Genomic DNA, 21,854 nt, shown 5'->3' with positions numbered 1-21,854 from the left:
TGCCCTCACCCAGCCTTCCCCTTTGGTCCGGGGAGGCTCACCCCTGGCAGCAACGCCTAGCAGGTTCCCCTCGAGAAAACGCTCCGGATGGAAGCAGACCAACTGCACTTTATGAAACTAACAGGATGGGCGGCCAAGCAGTCCGCGTCCGGCTGCGGCCAAGTGGCCATGGACAAGTTGGCCCCGAGGGGCTGCAGCGGGACGATTCAGGGGCCATGGCGTCAGGGTCGCATGTGTCGCTGCAGCGATTTTTCTCGTTTTCTTCTGAAAGAAACAGCAGCACCCTTGGTGTCATCAGCCACCTCCACCTCTGCAGGGACTGTGATAGGGACGCTGAAGTGACCAGCAGTGGGGTTGTCGGCATTCGGGTGCCTGTTGATGGAGTTCAGTGCCTTGTTTCTGCAGGGTAGCAGGGCTTCGTTGCGCGCTGCAGGCTGCGAGGGCGGGTCAATGGGGACCGTGCTAAGGCGTGGGGAGGGGCTACCCGGCTTAGTCGTAGCCAGCCACGAGGCGGCTGTGGTCAGAGGTGATAAAGAGCCCGGGCAGGTGGTTGAAGTCCGGCGCTGGGAAGAAGTCCAGGCGTCTTACATGGGTCAGGTACAAGGCCGTCTGCTCCAGGAAGCTCTCGCGGAGCATCTCGATGAGCGTGGCCTGCTTGGTGTCCGGGATCTTCTGGGAACCTTTCTTCGAGCACGTGGGCCTTGAACCCCTGGCTGCGCAAGCTGCAGCACAGGAATAACAGGAACCCCGTGGCCCAGGGTCTCCAGATCGTCCTGGTGGCTCTGCTCCTGCCCAGGTACGTGTTGATGCTCAAGCAGCGCGCCGTGCCCATCACCTCTTGTGCTCACGGTACGGGATGTGATCCTTGGTCTCGGGGTCGCTGGACTCCTCGGCCAGGTGCAAGTTGATGATGTGGGTGGTGTGCTGCTGCTTGGTGCCCAGCGGCCCCCGCCACCCACCACCACCAAGAAAATTCTCGGGCTTCACATCCGGGTAGATGAGGTTTTGGTGTGCGTGTTCTCACTCCAGGCGGGGGACCAGAAGGATTGCGATTGTGAGCACTGTTTTGAGAATGAATGTGCAGTTGGAGTAGAACAGGTCCTCCACACCGAGCAACTCCAGCTCTGAGGTGTTGTGCTTCCCCCACTGGTCAAAGGAGTGAGGACGCCCTCTGTGTCACTGAGCTGCTCTCGGAAGCAGGCCTCCAGGTACATACAGCTGAGGAACCAGGACTTAACGGGCTCTAACTTGATAGCTAGGTTTTCGTTTGTATAGAGATTCTTTTCTAGCCAAAGTTTCTAACTGTTGCTAAGTGGCTGTCTACTCTCCCCAAACCTCTTAAATGACCCAGTCTGTGATTTAGGTTCCAAGAGGTCATGAAGTGAACCCAGATCACCTCTATTAATGTTAAATGAGCCTGTAAATGCACGTTGGGCAGCAAATCAAAACCACTGTTAGCAGCTACTCTAACTGAAGAAGTTCCTGTCTGTTAAAGGACCAGCTGCCCTTTCATAAAAGACCACTTTTTTTTCTATGAATAATACATAAAATAGTAGGAAAGAAAACACATTGCCATTAAGCAATATCAATTCTCAACACACTGGATATAATCTCTTATACCTCTATAATTAAAAATTAAACACAAAGTATTATGTTGAAGAAACTCCAAAGCTGATTTTTATGTACTCTCTTTTTTTCTCTGAAAACCTCATTCTTACCAGCCTTTCAATATAATTATATTCCAGGGGAAAAGTGGCAGGCAGAAAAGAATAAATCAACATATAATCTTCCTTTAAAGTCCTGGCTTATATTTTATGATGTGTACAGGCTGTTTAAAAAAAATCAGGTCTGAAATTTTCCACAATGAACTTATGCTATCTTCCATTATTTTGCTATTTTAAGGGAAAAATCATGCAACATATCAGATCTGTTGTATTCCTAGACACAAGAGACTTTAGTTTGCTGTGCAGACTTTCATTGACTGTGTGGGTTTCTATTAACCTATTTCTAGATCTTTTTTTAATATAAATTTATTTATTTTAATTGAACCTATTTCTAGATCTTAAGTCCCTGACAAATAGCTGGTGCTTAATGAATATTTTTCTGAATAAATAACTACTAATATTAAAAATAAAGACTAAGAAGATATTTGAGGATGGGACAATTCAATGTTTTGCCAGTACTTTGCCCAGTGAATTTTCCCCTCCTCTGCTTCACTTTCCTCTTTACTAAATAAAGACAGAGCAATTTCAGGGAAACTATCATTAGGAAGTGGGAGGATTCTTCTTACTGTTGTCCTTAATTCACTTGGGACAAGCATTCTCATTTATTTAAGAAAGTCCATTGAGTAAAAGTCCATTAAGTAAAAGTCACTGAACTCAGGAAAGTATGGACATCTATCTTCTTAAGCTATGAAAGTAAAAAGTAAAAATATATTACAACAAAAAACTAGGTTATATGCATTTCAATCAACATACCCAAATTGATTAAAATTCAAATCACAGGATTTTTAAAGATTCTTACTGTCTTGGAAAATAACCCTTCCTTTTTAAAACTGTGGAAGCTGAAGTAGAAGAAGTTAAGTGATAGTCCCAAAGATACAGAGCTAGTAAATGGCAGAAAGACTTGTTCTCAGGTACTAATTCCAATTTCAGCACATGTTCTGTTTCACCTCATTCTACTATAAACCCCTTAGTGCTTTATAGACAGACAATAAAAATTAGTTAATGCAGATGATGACGATAATGAAATTTCACTGTGCTGGAAACAGGGAAATGAGGTCAGTTAGCTGGCATTTGGTGATGCTTTTGTTAAGGCAGAACATTTATTATTCTCTCTCTCTCTGCATATTAAAAAAAAAATCTATGTACTTTGCTAAAAAAAAAGCCTCAGGCAACTAAATATCATTCATTAAAACATTTAAGACAAGTGACAGCTTCTAGTAATACATTTCCAGAACAGAACAAGCAGGATAAAGATAGCTTAGAAACTGCATACATAGAGAATTTTTCTACAGATACCCTAATCCCCTGCTGGCCAATTTTTAAAAGTGGGCTTTTATTGTACCATAAAAATGAACGGGCTGAGGCTTTCACATCCGGAGAAAGGTTGGTACATGCACGAAAAATGTTTTGCCTTTCAGAGTCCAGGATGAGACAAAATCCTTGTTACTCTTGGGTGAGGAATACTAACCATTGTGATAGAATTGGGTATTGAAACGCCATTTGTGAGTAGCATATAAACTATAAGTTGAGCAAGATAATTCCATTTCTAAGATGATTACTGATGCCAGGTTGGTCCCAGGGTCCTTTCCCAGTGTTACCACTAATATGACCTTGTCTTTTCAAAACCAAAAACCCAGCTTTGGAGAACTGTTTGACAGTAGCTTTGAAAGCTAAGCACTTTGTATCCAGAAATTCCAGTCATCAGTGTATACCTAAATAATATGCATTTGTATATGAGTCAAAAAACATTCACAAGAATGCTCATAACACCCCTATTCAAAACTGCCCCAGACTGGAAACTACCCAAATGGCCGTCATGAGTAGGATGGATAAATACATTGTGTTATAGTCACACAATGGAGTACTGTTTTGCAGTGATAGTGAGTGAACTAGAGCTACTCTCAATAACACAAACAAATTTTCACAAAAACATATTGTAGAGTAAAAGAAGCCACACAAAAAGTTTGAACCCTATGATTCTGTTATATAAAATTTCAAAGTGATCCAGTTAATCTGTGGTGTTACAAATCCAGTCAATGCATCCCCTGGTGGAGGGGGTGGTGGTGACTAGAAGGGGCACAAGGAGGATTTTGTGGGGGTGTATGCTCATTCTGTTTTCTTTCTTGATCAGGATCCTGGTTATACAAGGTTGTTATCTTTGCTTAAATGCACTGACCTTTATGCTTATGATTTGTAAGTTAATATGAGTGTATATCTATGTCATTTAAAAAAAACTGAGCTCTGAACATTTTCCTATAGAAACAAGATAGGGCAAGAGTGACACATTAGTAGAAGAGATGTCCCATTAGTAAGATAAAGAATGACTGCACCCACAGGCAGCCTTCCCTCCCTTGCCCTGTTTTACCCTCATCATTGCTTATGAAACTGGTCATCAGCCTGCAAATGAGGAACACAAATGTGTAAATGTCACATTCTTATGCAGGAACCAGGTACTCACTTCTTTTTGCCCCAAGGCAGGATTGGGTCTCAGTTTTCATATACTAAAAATGGACCTATTAAGGTAATGAGTGAGTTCATGTCTGTCATTTCAAGTTGACTGCTGGCAGTCTGTGTTATCTGAGCTGTGTCCCACTAATTAAAGAGAAATCAGATAAATTCAGGGAACATACATCATTTGGGGACATGGACTAATTGGGCATTTGTAAGGACTACTGAGGGAACACAGAGGTCTGTCCTCAAGATTTAATAAACGGAGGAAGGAATAAACTTTTAAGTACTTATTATGAGCCAATACTGTGTTGGGCATTTAAATAATCTTCACAGTAGCTTTCCAGGGGAGGTAATACTGGCCTCATTTTACAGAGAAGGAAACAAACTCTGAAAAAGGATGAAGCCTATGGAAATTGTACTGCTGCTAAGGGAAAAGAGATTCAAATTTGGGACCATTGACTCCTCAGGCTGTTTTCATATAGTCTAGTTTCTATGGAGATCAACAGCCCTTTGGCAAAATGTCTGTATCCTTTGGAGAAAGATATGGCAACCCACTTCAGTATTCTTGCCTGGGAAATCCTATGGACAGAAGGACCTGGCAGGCTACAGTCCTTGGGGTCATATAGAGTCAGACACGACTGAGCGACTAAATAACAACAATCAGATTCCTCAGAGAAAAGAACCTAAGGATTCTTTTCAACTCTGCTTCAAATCAATCCAAACACCAGGGAGTATTCCAAGTGCAAGAAACAACAGAGTTTTGCCTGGAAAAAAAAAAAAAAGTCTTAAATAGCTGGGAGTAGTGAAGGTTTAAACTTTTCACCCTTGTCATCACTGGGTCAGACCACTTTCTCAGTCAACCCCAATATTCTCTCAGAAATGATGGTATCTAAGGGGTGGTCTATGAAATACCTTCCAAAAGGCAGTCCTCAAAATTTTAGGCATTCACATTCACGTTTAATGCATCTAACTTCCTTTAAACTCAAGAAGGAATTACTCCTAGCACTATAGAACTGGCCAAGATCCAAAGAGGAAGAAGAAAGCAGTGGTGCCAACCCAAAAGACTTTAGAGAAACCATAAACGGGATGTATTGCTTTGAGGTATCAGAACTCCAACTGGGAGCAGACCTTGCCTGAAAGCTATTCCCTGACCACTGTGGCTATTGCTATGATCTAGAATAAACATCTGATTCTGCCTACCTTAGCTTTCCCACACTGAGAAAGGATGATAAGAACTCCTGCCTGTCCTCAAGGATGTTAAAAGAACCCGCTAATGTTTGCAGGAAGTAGCACCATGTAAGGGCTAAGTGACCACCAGTTCAGGGAGCCTTGAGCAAGGCAGGTTGGTGTTGTTCTTGCAGAGATCATATGTGTTCTCACCTCCCAAAAGAGAAAGTTTGAGAGTGACCTCCTAACTCATCATAAGACACAAAAGCAAATGGATGATGTAGAGATATACTGGGGGACTGAATGAGGAAGTCAGAAAAAAATTAGAGTGCAATTTGCCAGGCTAAATGAGATCTCCAGTGGCCCTGTCCTTACACTCAAAATCACAGGCAGCCCTGTGTCCTCTGCATGCTCTCTGGCAGGGTTAGCAGGACTGGGCACTGGGAGAATTGAATGAAGCCACACTGGAGGGCTGTCAGGAGAAAGCAGCCACAGAGACTCTGAATTAAAACTCATCTAACATGACAACAGAGAAGAGGATACACTGAGTGACAAAGACAGAGCAGCAGGTATTCAGTGGGTCTGCAGAAACAGCAAAGCAATAGATAGATCAAACTTAGTAGCTGGCTTCTGATCAGGTGACTCTCCTCCAGAGCTTCCATCAGGTGGCAAGCAGAAGTGAATACTAAGAACGAACTCCCAGACGCTGAGTTAGGCCATTTTACCTGTTTATCAAACCAGTCAATCCTAAAGGAAATCAGCCCTGAATATTCATTGGAAGGACTGATGCTGAAGCTGAAGCCATAATACTTGGCTGAAGCTATAATACTTCAGCCACCTGATGCAAAGAGCCAAACCACTGGAAAAGGCAGGAGGAGAAGAGGATGAGATGGTTGGATGACATCACCGACTCAATGGATGTGAGTTTGAGCAAGTTCTGGGAGATGGTAAAGGACAGGGAAGCCTTGTGGGCTGCAGTCCATGGGGTGGCAAAGAGTTGGACTTGATTTAGTGACTGAACAACACGTTTATCACACAGTCTTCACCAGCCCCTGAGAAGTGGGTACTATCATTTTTCAAGAAATGAGTTCAAAATGAAAAAGTAACTTGCCTAAGATAATGACATCATTACTAAAATATAGGTCTGGCTGACACAGGAGCCCTTACTCATTAAACTGGGTCCTCCATCTCATCACAGTTATTCACGATGTCAACTAGCTCTAAGCACATTCCTAGGCCAGCTCAGTTAAACATCCAAACCATGGTACCTGGCTTTAGAGTTAAAGTGTATGGCCTAAACTGCAGTAACTCATCCAACAAGCATTTGAAGAGGGCCTGCTTTGGGACAGGCTTATGCTAGATGTGTATAATGCAGGCAAAAGAAGACCGACTCCTTGACTTTGGTGATGTCCTTCAGCTCCAACAAGCACGGTGGGGTAGCCATTCTGGGCAAGTGCTCCACAGCGCAAACCTCAGCCATAGTTGGCAAGATGCATAGGCAACCACCAGAGGTTCTAGCCCCTTGGAAGCCATTCTCAAGGAGCCCCTCAGCAAACAGAGAATATTCTTTAGTCTGAGTTTTGACAGTTCTATATTAATCTCCTGAGGCTTATGCAGCTAAAATCTGCTGCACGGTCCTTTACTTTTAATTACAGTCCTATGAAAGGTTTGATTTTTTTTTTGAAAAAAAAAAAAAAAAAACTAGTAAAGTTACTGCAGAAGAAAAAAGTTCTTAATAATTTATTCATAATGCTATTAAGACAAAGTCATGTTTTATTGGGCTCTATGTGTTTATGTTATGATGCAGAAGTCAATAAGAGGGAGCTTTAGTAATATATAATATCTATTAATATTCTCCACATATGTTCACCAAACAATGGCTCAGCATCGGTAAAGGAGTTCAATAATTAAAAAGTATGATTTTTCCCAGTTTAACTATTTCCTATAAAAAGGATGCCACAGACACTTATACTGACAGCCTCGCGTTCCCACTTGCACTTTATGGGAAGAGAGAGTGAAACGAACCATAGTCCAGGAAGGGGCTCTTGGCTCCAGGCTGACAGTAACTGCAAATGACCTTGAGGTCTAGACCCTTCCCTCTTCGTCTGTAGGCTGAGAAGATTTAGATGAGGCGATAGCCATGTCTTCCCTGCTTTCCAATTGTGAAATAGTACTCCCCTGGGCCTTATCTTTATCCCTCCTTGATCACTGCTACCTTTTGTCAAGGATCTTTTTGAAATGAATTTCTTGTTTTCTCAAATGGGCCTTGCTCTTCGACTGCTTAGCCTGGCTCTCAGAATTAATAGGCAGAATGGAGGCCCACCGGCTACGGAGACAAGCGATGGCTTCGTCTCCGACTTGCCGTTTGCCCTTGATCAGAGAGTCCCTTAGGAATTCCAGGCCCATCATTTCCTCACTGATGGGGGATTATGTGACGATACTTAGCTACCATGAAGGAGTGAGAGAAGATTAAATAATATGCTTGTATGGGACTTAGCCAATACTTGATGGTACACTGGATACTTGATAGTAATTACCTTTTGAGTCTCACAGAACTTACCTGAAATACCTTCCTGATTCAAAGACTAAATGGTTCCATAAGAGGGTTTAATTCCTTTTCACTCCTGAAAAAAACTGTGCCACAAACTGAGAGCTTGATATACCATTGCGAGCATGAATTTCCTTCACCTTAGTTCCTTAGAATCACTGACGAATCACAGTCACTGTGTTTCATACTCTCAGATTATTGTTCCCATGTTCCTTTACAGATAGATGCTTATTGTGCTATAAACATAAAGGGAACATATCCTGTGGGTATTTCAACACTGTTAAGACTCCCTCTCCACTATAACGAACTGGGTCATCCCACTGTAATCCAGAGAACACAACCTGGCTTCATGGAAAGAACTCACATTTAAGCAGGAAATCAAACTCGATGAGATGAAGATAATAATTATTGTTAGCACTGATTGAGAAATTAGTCTATGCCTGCATTGTTCTGAGAAATTTTCACTTATCAAGTCCTTTATTCCTCCAGACAACCCTATGAGCTTGTTACTATTTTCATGTCCATTTCACTGTGTAAGGAATGTGCAGCACAGGGAGGTTAAAAGCTTCAGAACGCCACATTTCCAGGAATCGGTGCACACCAGATTTAAACCCAAGCAATTTAGCGTCTGGGCTTTTAATTATGCTACTCTCCAGAGCTGGCAGGATGATCTGAAAGAATATATCAATATGTAGAGAACTGGCCATACCGAAGGCACACAGAGAACAGCATTTCTATACTATTTAGGTTAAAATCGCTATTTTCTTAAATGCTGCTGCTTTTCCCAATTGATGACGACAAAGATCCATCCTTTCGAGTCCTCTTCTCCACTTTTACTCCCCACGTCTTTAGTTCCACTGGTCTCGCTGCTATCTCAGTCCACAGACACAAGGCTGGGTGGCGTCCATCGACATGAACCGTCTCCCAATGTCACCTGGTAACTTCCCAGGTCCACCTCTCAGAGTTCCACCTCTTCATCACTCAGCTTCCTGTCTGAAATAAAACTCAGAGGAACACGTCTCTCCCCCTCTCCCTGTGCCTCCATCACTATTTGTACAGCTTCAACCTCTGACACACCAGTCCCTTGTTTTGTAAGATATGTTAAGATACAATAAAATTTTAGGCTGCGATACCTTACCCTGGTAAAAGAAAGCTCACCTTTAGATTACAGACTCCTTATTTCCTGCAATTCACTGATCCAGTTACTAAAACATCATCAGCTTATTTGGCTCAGGTGAGCATCAATGGTGTTCAAACAATGAATGGTGTTCAAACAAATGGCAGCAGTGGTGAGGCAGATAGCAGGTCATAGAAGACACCATTCCCAGAAGATAATCATAGTAATTTGTTGTCATCATTCCCTCACAAGTCCAGGAAAAAGAGCAGCATTAAAACCCATGTAGAAGGCAGAAATTTTGAAACTTGGAGAAGTACATCGTACACTTGAATCCTGGGAACTGGTGGCAAGGCCAAGAAATAATGAAGTAGCAGATGGCAGGCCGTCAGCAGAAAGGTGGACCCTCCCACTGCCTCACCTAACTAATTTCAGGGCAGCTGGTAGTTTATCTAAAGACCATTTTAAAATCCTGCAGTGCCTTGCTCCTCAAAATGTGGTCCATGGACCAGCTGCATGGAGATCACTTGGGAACATGTTTGAAACGAAGACTCTCAGGTCCCTCCCCAAACCTCCTGAGTCTGAATCAGCATTAGAAGCTGCTTATTCCTGAGTCTTGAGAAGTTTTGGTGGGGGGCTCATAGCTCAGGTTAAGACTAGCAGGTCTGACCTAGCTATAAAGTAGACTCTATTTTGAAATTTCATTGAATAAGTAAGAACATGCTGCTGCTGCTGCTAAGTCACTTCAGTGGTGTCTGACTCTTTGCGACCCCATAGACAGCAGCCTACCAGGCTCCCCCGTCCCTGGGATTCTCCAGGCAAGAACACTGGAGTGGGTTGCCATTTCCTTCTCCAATGCATGAAAGTGAAAAGTGAAAGTGATGTTGCTCAGTCGTGTCTGACCCTCAGCGACCCCATGGACTGCAGCCTTCCAGGCTCCTCCGTCCATGGGATTTTCCAGGCAAGAGTACTGGAGTGGGGTGCCATTGCCTTCTCTGAAGTAAGAACATATGATAATATAAAAGCAAAATTAAGCAAGAGTGAAAAATGTTTAAATTGTGCTCAGAATAAAGCTGCAGTATTAAGGAAGAGGATGGCAAAAGATCTACATGGAAACCCAATAGGAATACTCCATTTGCTGTTCTGATGCACCATTCACTGTTCATCTTGCTCTGAGACCAGAGAGGCTGACCTTTGTGAGAGCAGAGGGATGAAGAAGGCTGAGATTCCCCAGAGGCCCCCTCGTGCCTCTCAGTGAAAGTCACAGCTCTGTCCCAACAGCCCTCACCATCGTGGGGTTCTGGTAACCCCTCCTCCTCCTGCTGTTCTTCAGGCCTGAGACTGGTCACAACACTTTTCTGTTTAATAGCCTCTGCATATTGCACTATTCCCTTTTGCACCTGTCAAATAATCCCTCAGTAAATTCTGTAAGACTCAGTTGGAGTATATAACTTGTTTTCCGCCGGGACCTTAATTGATAGATTTGGGCAAAATTGTTGTTTCAAAGGAAGAAAGGAGAGTGGAGAACATTAACCAATCATAGGGGAGGGAACTTAAAATATAAGAATGGTCCAAGGGAAAGAGGAGAAGGCAACGGCACCCCACTCCAGTACTCTTGCCTGGAAAATCCCATGGACAGATGAGCCTGGTAGGCTCCAGTCCATGGGGTCACTAGAGTCAGACAGGACTGAACGACTTCACTTTCACTTTTCACTTTCATGCATTGGAGAAGGAAATGGCAACCCACTCCAGTGTTCTTGCCTGGAGAATCCCAGGGACAGAGGAACCTGGTGAGCTGCCATCTATGGGGTCGCTAGAGTTGGACACGACTGATGCAACTCAGCAGCAGCAGCAGGGGAAAGAGGTAGCAACGAATTAGTAACTAAGGACCATGTTCCAGCACACAGATGTCAAACACAGGAAACAGACTCTGAATGTGTTTAATAGCAAGCTTACCCATCATCTGTTAAGAAATCCTAATTCTCAAAGTGGGGTTTCCACTGCATTTCAATCCAGAGGCTTTACTAACTACATCCTAGTTATATCTTGTCATCCCTTTAGATGCTCATCTGGCCTGCATCCACAAACAGCCTTTGAAGATAAGTCATCTCTTGAAAGAGTCCCCTCTCCATCCCTTCTCCCTAAAGTACAGCATTGATTGGATAAGCCCCCCCCTTCCCTGTAAGACCTATCCTCTCACAATCAACGTGTTCAAGTCCCCCATTCCTTTGTTTAGTATGACCCCTATTTTGCAGGAGCTTCCAGAATTAGATACAATCTAATTTCTTTCTGACTCCTTTACATCACAGACTGTCACACGTGTACATGCATTTGCCTATCTACAAAACCACATGCTACTCTCCCCGAGTGGAGTTTGGCCCACACCGCTCCAGAGGGCCCACCTCTACAAGGAGTCAGCATGACCAGACTGGTCAGGTAAGAAGGCTTTCCTGCAGCTGCCCATCCATAACTGCCACTCGGGTGTCAAGCTTATTCCTACTGTATCCTCATTCTGTCCCTCTATCTAGAATCTTATCACCAGCAACCCAGTTCTTAAGTCACCCAGCATTCAAGGGCCTTAGCAGGCTCACCTTCTTTGTAAATCTTCCCTGCAACTTTAAAACATAAAAATTCCTCCCTTATCAAAACTCTTTTTGGTGCTTGCTTCTAAGTTTGAAACCAAGGGGTTTCTGTAAGCAAAGACATGTGCAAACAGAAATGGATACATGGGGCAAGAAGATTCAGGCATAACCTCTAGGTTCCTGGCTTAAGACCCCAGGTGGAAGGTGTTGTTGTTTACTCCTTTCTTTATTTTTATCTCTTAGGCCTCCTTTATTCCATAATCATTCTTCCCTCCCTCTCTCCACCTTTTTTATGCCTTTGATTTTTTCCTAAAACCTGGTCATTTGTCCTAGAGCATGTTCCACATTCTGGGATTGCTTTATGTGGTGTCTTTTAACATGTTGCCTTACTTTTTTTGTCTTTTAAAAGTTTGTAGTGAGATACATATAGCATGAAATTTAACATCTCTAACTATTTTTAAGTCGGCATTTACAGGACATTAAAGTACATTCACATTGTTGTACAATCATTACCCCCACCATCCATCTCCAGAATTCTCATCTTCCTAAACTGAATCTCTGTACCAGTTAAACAGCAACCCTCTCTTCCCCATAGCCCCTTCCTCTCAACCCATGGCAGTGATCACTGTACTTTCTGTCTGTGAATCTGATCACTCTAGGAATAAGTGGAATCACACAGTATCTGTCCTTTGTGACTGGCTTATTTCACATAGCGTAACGTCCTCAAGGGTTATCCATGCTGTAGCATGTGCCAGCATTTCCTTCTTTTTAAGGCCGAATAATATTCCATTGTATGTGTATAACGCATTTTATCTATTCATCTGCTGATGGGAAATTGGGTTCTTTCCACCTTTTGGTTATTGTGAATAGTGGGCAATGCCAATTATTGGGTTGGGAAAAACAGAAGGAAGAGGAATGGCAGGTAAAGGGAGAAACAGTAAATCTAGTTTGAAGCATGTTAACATTCTGTGCCTCTGAGATATAAGAATGCTCATATTTGATATATAAATACTATACATACAGCTTTTGAGTTCAGAAGCATATCTGAACTGGAGGACTAGACTTAGCAGTTGTGTGCATTTAGGTAGCAATAAAATCAACAGAGTAAATGAGATCACCTATGGAGAACAAGCAGAAAATCTAGGACTGAGTCTTGAAGGTGGTGAGGTAGAGAAGGATGGGGGCTTCCCAGGTGGCTCAGTGGTAGAGAATCCACCTGCCAATGCAGGTGACACAGGTTCCACCCCTGGGTTGGGAAGATCCCCTGGAGCAGGAAATGGCAGCCCACTCCAGTGCTCTTGCCTGGAAAATTCCATGGATAGAGGAGCCTGGCAGGCTACAGTCCATGGGGTCACAAAAAGAGTTGGACATGACTTAGCGACTAAACCACCACCACCACCACAAAAGAATGATGAGCAAGAGAAGGAGATAGAACAGCATAGAGAAAAATGAGAAGAAATTCAACAAAATGTGGGGCTATTTGATTCTGCACAACATCTAGAATAGACAGAGGATGTCAGGCCTCATCAGTTTGGTAAAAATTAAAATTGAGAATAGACAGAAGTGAAATTCTTTAAATTACAAATATTGACTTTTCAAATATAGTTTGCTACATTTAAAAGTATATACTTGAAGCTTGCAGAAAATAGGTAGTAAATCTATGGAATTCATTTGTTCAGGAAATAGTAGAGGAATATAGATACTTACTAGGAAAGTGTGCATGAAATCGCTGATGCTACATTTGTGACACATTGTTAGAAGATATTTGAGACACACCTGATAAAACTCTCAAAGTGGTTTTAAAGGCGCTAAATTGTGTTTCACACACACACACGCACATATCTATCCCAGGGGACAGACGGCTTCACTGCATTGGATGTGAGAATGCTCTAGGATACAATTTTTGAACTCCAGTGCTTAGCAGAATACTGTCTATAAAAATCACCGTTGAGGGCTTCCATCGTGGCTCAGTGGTAAAGAATCCGCCTGCCGATGCAGGAGACATGGGTTCGATCCCTGACCCAGGAAGATTCCACATGCTCCAGAGCAACTAAGTCTGTGTGCCACAACTGTTGAGCCTGTGCTCTAGAGCCCAGGAACTGCAACTGCTGAGCCCAAGTGCCACAGGTCCCGAAGCCTGTGCACCCTAGAGCCTGTGCTCTGCAACACGAGATGCCACCACAATGAGAAACCCGTGCATCACAACCAACAATAGCCTCTGTTCTCTGCAACTAGAGAAAAGCCAGTGCAGCAGGAAAGACCCAGCACAGCCAAAAAATGTATTTTTTTTTTTTAATCGCTGTTGAACAAGAAACATGAGACCTCGGTTGAAGAAGGAAAACGTTAGTCACTCAGTCGTGTCCGACTCTTTGTGACCCAATGGACTGTAGCCGCCAGGCTCCTCTGTCCATGGGATTCTCCAGGCAAGAAGACTGGAGTGGGTTGCCATTTCCTTCTCCAGGGGATCTTCCCAACCCAGGAGACCTCAGTTAGATTTCAGGAAAAGCAACCTGTGATTGGAACTTGCTTAAAACTTTCAAAATTTTAGAATGCTAACTGAAATCAAGAGGTTATAGCATATCTTCCTCTAACATTGTTTAAAAAACAGAAATGGGTTCTCATCTGTCTGTTACTGTAAGTGCGGGGATGATTCAAGATAAAGAAGACAGACTTGAAGATCTCTCATGGTTCCTTCTTTTCATAAGATTATATGATGTTCTCCAGTTTTACTGCTTTTGGTGGAAGAGCTTTCATCTTTCCAAGCTACTAAAATAGATAGCCTGGCCAGGTTTTTCAGACTTACTGATTTTTCCACTTCCTTGAAAAGCTCAGTTGAAGGCATCTTTCATCTTTAATTTTACCTCTGAGTATTTCCCTCTTATACTACTTATTATCATTCACTTGTTACTTGCCCTTCCTTCTCCATCCTTTCTCTACCTTATTTATCTATCCATAAAACACACTAATATTTGATTTTTTTTTTCACTGAAGTCTATTGGTTTGAGAACGCAAAGTTGGTAGGTAAATTTAAACCATATATTGTAATATGTGAAAAATTAGTAATAAGAATTTGACTAGGTCAGAATTTTAATTCTTTTGGTCAAAGGCCATCACTAAACTTACAGAGGAAAGAAAACGTATAAAGAAAACTTTAAGTTATAAAGATCAAACAAGGACTAAGTTAGCATGATTTCCTAAGTGTACAAATAGGTAACATTTCATGGTTAATTTATTAAAACCATAAGACTGATTCATCAGTATACTCTATGGGCTGGAGTGTCTAATCTAACATAAACTCCGATTCTGAAATAGTCAGTGAGTAATAGAGGATCAAAAATTATGCAGGCAAACCTTCCTTTTTCTAGTGATGTTCCAGAGTAAATATTAGTTTTCATTATTTTGATTATCCTCCCAAAAAGTTTAGAATTATTTCCAGATACAAAACAGGAGGAAATAAATATGCACTAACACGTACTCTGTGCAAGGTTCTATGCTTTCAGTGTATATAGATTTTGACTTACTCTTCACAGTGACCCTAGTAGATAAGGACTTTTCAGTGCTGTGCTGTACATAAGTTCACAGACAGTACATTACTCCTCCAGGTCCTACTTTAGTAAATCGCAGAACTAGAATCTGGTTCAATATACCAACAAATCTGAAAACTCAGAAGTGGTCACAGGACTGGAAAAGGTCAGTTTTCATTCCAATCCCAAAGAAAGGCAAGGCCAAAGAATATTGAAACTACCACACAATTGCACTCATCTCACAGGCTAGCAAAAAAAAATGCTCAAAATTCTCTAAGCAAGGCTTCAATAGTATGTAAACTGAGAACTTCCAGATGTTCAAGCTGGATTTAGAAAAGGCAGAGGAACCAGAGATCAAACTGCTACCATCCGTTGGAAAATTAAGAAAAAGAGAATTCCAGAAAAACATCTACCTCTGCTTTATTGACTACACCAAAGCCTTTGACTGTGTGGATCACAACAAACTGTGGAAAATTCTTCAAGAGATGGCAATACCAGACCACCTTACCTGCCTCCTGAGAAATCTATATGTGGGTCAAGAAGCAACAGTTAGAACCAGACATGGAACTGGTTCCAAATTGGGAAAGGAGTACTTCAAGGCTGTTTATTGTCACCCTGCTTATTTAACTTATATTCAGAGTACATCATGAGAAATGCCAGGCTGGATGAAGCACAAGCTGGAATCAAAATTGCCAGGAGAAATATCAATAACCTCAGATATGCAGATGGCACCACCCTTATGGCAGAAAGCAAAGAGGAACTGAAGAACCTCTTGATGAAAGTGAAAGAGAAGAGTGAAAAAGCTGGCTTAAAACTCAACATTCAAAAAATGAAAATCATGGCATCTGGTCCCATCACTTCATGGCAAATAGATGGGGAAGCATCTATTTGGAATGGAAACAATGACAGACTTCATTCTCTTAGGCTGCAAAATCACTGCAGATGGTGACTGCAGCCATGAAAAGATGCTTGCTCCGTGGAAGAAAAGCTATGACAAACCTAGATTGCATATTAAAAAGCAGAGACATTACTTTGCTGACCAAGTTCTGTCTAGTCAAAGCTATGGTTTTTTCCAGTAGTCATGTATGGATATGAGAGTTGGACTATAAAGAAAGCTGAGCACTGAAGAATTGATGCTTTTGAACTGTGGTCTTGGAGAAAACTTTTGAGAGTCCCCTGGACTGCAAGGAGATCCAACCAGTCCATCCTAAAGGAAATCAGTCCTGAATATTCATTGGAAGGACTGACGCTGAAGCTGAAGCTCCAACACTTTGGCTGCCTGATGAAAAGAACTGACCCATTGGAAAAGACCCTGATGCTGGGAAAGATCAAATGTAGAAGGAGAAGGGGACAACAGGGGATGAGATAGTTGGATGGCGTCATCAACTCTATGGACATGAGTTTGAGCAAGCTCTAGAAGTTGGTGAGGGACAGGGAAGCCTCTTGTGCTGCAGTCCATAGGGTCACAAAGTTTTTGAACACAACTGAGCAACCACACTGAACTGAGAATCTGGACTCAAAACTGTCAGAATGCAAGCCCTGAGCAGGTGCACCACTGTTCACTTTAGAGAAAAGGAAATGTGAAAGGTGCCCTGATGCCAGCTTGCTTTGAGTATGGGCTCAACAGACCAGGAAATAAGCCAGCATCTTGCCTTTAATTATGAAGTAGACATAATTTAGAAAAAGATTGCTGTGAAAGCCTGGCTGAGTTTGAGAGAGGGAAGATCGATCAAGCAAAGTGGAATTCTGTGTAACCCTCCTATACCACTTGAAAAGACCAGCTTCTATAAAAGCTAGCCTTTTAGAAATAGGGGCGTACTGTATTTCACTCAAAGGTTCTTTAACAAGAAAACTAGGTTAGTGGGGAAACTGTGTGTTCATTCATTCTCACTGGCAGCCACTTGATATGAATTAGTTCCCTGAGTTCTCCCAACCACCTTGGCATTATGACTTTATACTGGAGAGATTGTTTCTCAGAGAAATTAGGTATTTCTTGGTCAGTGTCATGAAGTAATGGAGCTAAGGCGTGGATCTAGGGCTAAGTGCGAAGACCAGGCTCGCTCCGTTATAATACCATGGAGAGAAGGCGTGCTGAAGACAGTTTCGGCAGTGCTTCTCAGCCTTCAGAGTGCATATAAACCACCTGGGATCTTGTTGAAGCACATGTCTAGTTCACCCGGTGTGGGATGGAGCCTTACAATCTACATTTCTGAGAGGCTCCCAGGTGATGCTGATGCTGCTTGTCTGCAGCCACTCTTAAGGCTAGAAATGATGACAATGTATTTACGAAGCGACTCCTACAAGTATATTCCCAACCCGGGCGTGCTTCGGCCAGATGGCTTCAGTGAAACTTTGTGCTTTCTAGAACATCCAGTTAGTGCTCTAAGTCAGCAGTCCCCAACCTTTTTGGTACCAGGGACTGGTTTTGTGGAAGACACTGTTTCCATGGACAGAGTGCAGGCTGGAGGAATGGTTCAGGCAGTACTGGGACTGATGGGGAGTGGCAGGGGAAGCTTCACTCCCTCACCTCCTGCCGTGCAGCCCAGTTCCTAACAGGCCGTGTGCATCGGTACCGGGGGTTGGGGACCCCCTGCTCTAAGTGAGAGCATGGTGATTGTCTCTGCTATAGATGCTAAGATAGAGAGTGAGAACACAGAAAAGATGGAGTTGAAGGATTAAGTGTTCCCCATGTGTATCACCCTTGGCTTCCTTGGTGGCTCAGAGGATAAAGCATCTGCCTGTAATGCAGGAGACCCGGGTTCAATCCCTGGGTTGGGAAGATCCCCTGGAGAAGGAAATGGCAACCCACTCCAGTACTCTTGCCTGGAGAATCCCATGGACAGAGGAATATGGAGGGCTACAGTCCACGGGGTCGCAAAGAGTCGGACACAACTGAGCGACTTCATACACACACACACACACACACGTGTATCACCCTAGGCCCTCACTTCAGTTCTGCAAGCATCTGGCCAGCTGCTCAGCAAAGCAAGGAGTCCAGAGCAGTTGTGAGCAGTTCCTTTTGTAAGGCAGAATTTCCCTGTGTCTCCTGAGATGCTGGAGGCTGCAGCAGTTCTCCAATGAGCCGGATCCCATGTGACAGGCCCCATAGAAGGGGGTGGAGGGGCTGGCCACTTGGAAGTGTTTGTTACAAAGTTGTTTTGTGACTGTTTACCATGGTCCTCTGCTCTGCTTTGCATTTCACATCTTCCTCCCTGCCCCGCCCCATTCCCTCTCTCCCTCCCTTATAGAAGCCCAATGACAAGGGACCCTCCTCCATGTCTATGAATCAGGCATCAAGGCAGCTTCCACAAATGTTCTCTATTTTAATGGAAACCGACTTCATAGCAGATTGCTTTGGATACCACTGCGGTCACTTAGGTGTCTACCTAGTCTGCGATAATTGCTTCATTTCAGCAGCAAAAAAAAAAAAAAAAAAAAAAAAAACTTATTACCATGTTTATGCAGCTCACAGTGGCTTTTGTGTAGAGAATCTTTCACATCAAAGGCAAAAGGACTCTGTTGACGACACACATACCAGCTGCTGCCAGAACCGCTGGCCCGTCCCTGCCACGCCTCCTCTATGGGCCAGCTGCGGCCCTGCTCACCGGGAGTGAGTTCCTCGAGGACACTGGGCATCCACCTGTGTCTGGCAGCGGTGGGTGCCACCTGGCGACAATCAGCCTGGAAACACGGACTCAAAGGCAGACGCGGGTAATGAGGTCCAATGGGGGAAATGGCTTCAAACTGCTCTTGATCAATATTGCCACAACGAGTAGATTTTGCTCCCTCCCAAACAGGCAGCTCTGCTTTCTCTTCATCTCACATCCCTAATGCCCCTGGGTCTGAGATGTAGCCGGGAAAAGGGGGGGTGGAGGAGAAACGCATGAGGTGCAGACATCCCCCTATTCTAATAAGATAGCTGTGTTACCTTTTATCTCTACATTTCATGCAGCTTAGACAGTCCCGGGGCAGCCCAGAATCCTTTCCTCGTTTCCCCTTTTCAAGTCAGTCTGTTACCATGCCCAGTGCTCTTCTCATTAATTTTTTTTTTCCCTACATCATCTCCTGCTCCTCCCTCTGCTATGACCTCTCTCCCCTGTGACTGGTTGTGAAGGTTCTCTTTCATTTCTCTTTCTGAGGCAGTCTTTGTAGAGCTAACTTTAACTAGCCGACCAATTCCTTCCCAAGCCTCTACAAAGCATCTCATGAAAAGGGACAGGCAAGCATAAGACAGAGCCGACCCACGTGAAGCCTGCAGCCCTCTCCTATCTCCATCCTTCTCTGCAAACATTCAGCCTTTTCCCAGAGATGGCCTGGAAACTGCCTATTTATCACAAGGAGTTCAGCCTCCAAGTGGCACCGGGCAGCCAGTTCACCATAGGAGACAGTAAGTCATAACCACTGCACAGAGACAATAAGTCATAACCACTGCACTTTCTCCAAATCAGGCCATCAGCACCTAAGGCTGTTTCTGGTTTCCATGTGGCAGAAAAGAGACCATTTTCCCTCCAGAACTAAAAGGGATCATATATAATATTAGGGGGCTTCCCAGGTGGCGCTAGTGGTAAAGAACCTGCCTGTCAATGCAGGGGAGTAAGAGACACAGGTTCAATCCCTGGGCTGGGAAGATCCCCTGGAGAAGGGCATGGCAACCCACTCCAGTCTTCTTGCCTACAGAATCCCATGGACAGAGGAGCCTGGTGGGCTACAGTTCATAGGGTCCCAAAGAGCTGGACACGACTGAAGCGACGGGGCACACAGCACACCTGTAATATTATGACACTTGAGGTTCAGTGATTAAAGTCTTAAAACACCTTGGAGCCAGGATGAGCTGAGTGACAAGTCTCCTGTCTGTTCTGGAATTGATTGTTTCTCATGGGAAGCATACCAGACCATTCCAGCTGGAAAGCCATTTTCCACTGTCACCCTTTTGACCTTGGGTTTGTTCTCATCCACACCACCCTCTGCTGCCATCTTGTTTCCTCTGAATGTGCCAGTTCTGGAGCTGGACTTGCGTGGCTTTTTATCTTTTCTGTCTCCCCACTTCCCATGCACCTCTCTGGCTTAAACTCACTTCTTTGCTCTCACTCACATGTGTTCAACCACCACCCTGGTTCCAGAAGCTAATCTCTGCCCTGATACCATTTTTCAGGCCCTCCCAACCTTGCCACACTCTCCCAATTCTGGCTACAGGATTCATCTGTATTCCATTAATGCCCTGCATTAACTGAGTATGTAGACAAGCCCCACCTAATCTCCATAATTATTCAGTACGTGGTAAGGGAGTGGGGAGTTTCCCAAAGAAACCTAAGAGAGTGAGTTCCAATTTAAAAACACATAACTCTCTGCATAGCAGGGAATAAACTTGATTGATGGTAAATTTGATATAATAAACTGGAGATAGTAAAATTGGTCATATAAAAAAGTGTTGTAAGTATTTAGATAAACTCTTAGGGGAACAGCCCCAAAGGATTGATGCAAAGAAATGATGGCTGGGAGGTGACAAGACACTCCCTATCTGAGTTAAATATCATTCAAAGCAAACGTGTTACTTGACAGAACACAAAAGGAGTACAGCTTAGGGATTAAGTGTGTTTGCTTTGGAGCCAGACCACCTGGGTTGGTTCATTACTTTGCAATTACTAGCTGGGCGAGTGTGGCAAGTTACTTAATTTTTTTGAGCTCAGTTTCCTTATATATCACATAAGGACAATAATACCCATCATAAGGTGGATGAACTTCTTAAAAGAATACTGCAAAGTGCTTGTTTAGCATTGCGCCTAATGCATAATAATTCCATAATGGATATTTGTTTAAAACCCCTTGTTCTTATTATCAGATCAGACTCTTGAGCCATGTGAACTGTGGCTCTTACATGACATGAATAGCTCACACATACTTTTTTATTTTTTAGTCGAACTTTATTTTGAGATAACTGTGGCGTGACATGCTGTTGGGAGAAATAGTAGAGATGGCACATGTCCTCTACTCAGCTTTCCCCAGTGGTAGCATTTTGCAGAACATTTTACAGTATCAGAGTATGGCAGTCAGGCTATCAACAATGATGTAAACAAAGCACTGATCTCACTCAGAATTGCTATTTTACTTACACTCATGTGTGGTGTATGTGTGTGCGTGTGTGTGTGTGTTTATCCTATGCAGTTTGGTTGCATGTGTAGCGTCATGCATCCACCACCACAATCAAGATGTGCAGCAGTACTCCAATTTAAAAAAAAAAAGATGCATAGAGGTTTCATTACCACAAACACACATGTTTTTGGCCTGTAGCTTTATTTTCTTCTTTTTAAATTAATTTTTATTGCAGTGTAGCTGCTGTACTTTGTGGTCTTAGTTGCTACCGTACAGCAGGATGAATCGGCCATACATATACACACATCCCTCCATTCTGGACTTCCATCCCATTCAGGTTCCTGTAGTGCATTATGTAAGAGTTCCCTGTGCTATATATATTTTTTTAAATCAGGATTTTAAACAGCCTAATTTGGGTGGCCACAGTCAAAATGCTCATTTCTGCCTTTCTTCTGGTTCCTAGTACATTTTATCAGTGATGCTCACAGATTTTTCCTGAGCCAGCTCTTTATCCTCCAGTGCATGCAGTTCAAGCGCAGCAGTGGAGCACTTGGCCATCAAAGATTCAGAGCCCATGAAAAGAAGAGGATGAATGGAGGAAAGGGAGAAAGGGTAGGAGGAGGAAAAGGAAGAGAGGGAGGAATAAGAGTGAGG

The 21,854-nt window shown here is 43.3% G+C and overlaps 1 protein-coding gene and 1 pseudogene across 1 annotated transcript in view; both read right to left on the bottom strand.

Moving 5' to 3' along the window:
- ASTN1 (astrotactin 1) overlaps positions 1-21,854 on the bottom strand; it is a 353,111-nt gene that overhangs the window by 271,441 nt on the left and 59,816 nt on the right. The gene's annotated exons all lie outside the window — the stretch shown is intronic.
- Positions 490-20,084, bottom strand: LOC123333596 (annotated as a pseudogene).

Source organism: Bubalus bubalis, chromosome 5 (genome assembly GCF_019923935.1).
Source record: "Bubalus bubalis isolate 160015118507 breed Murrah chromosome 5, NDDB_SH_1, whole genome shotgun sequence".
NCBI lineage: Eukaryota > Metazoa > Chordata > Mammalia > Artiodactyla > Bovidae > Bubalus > Bubalus bubalis.
Note: the sequence above shows the minus strand (reverse complement) of the source record. Positions and strands in the feature narration are given on the sequence as shown.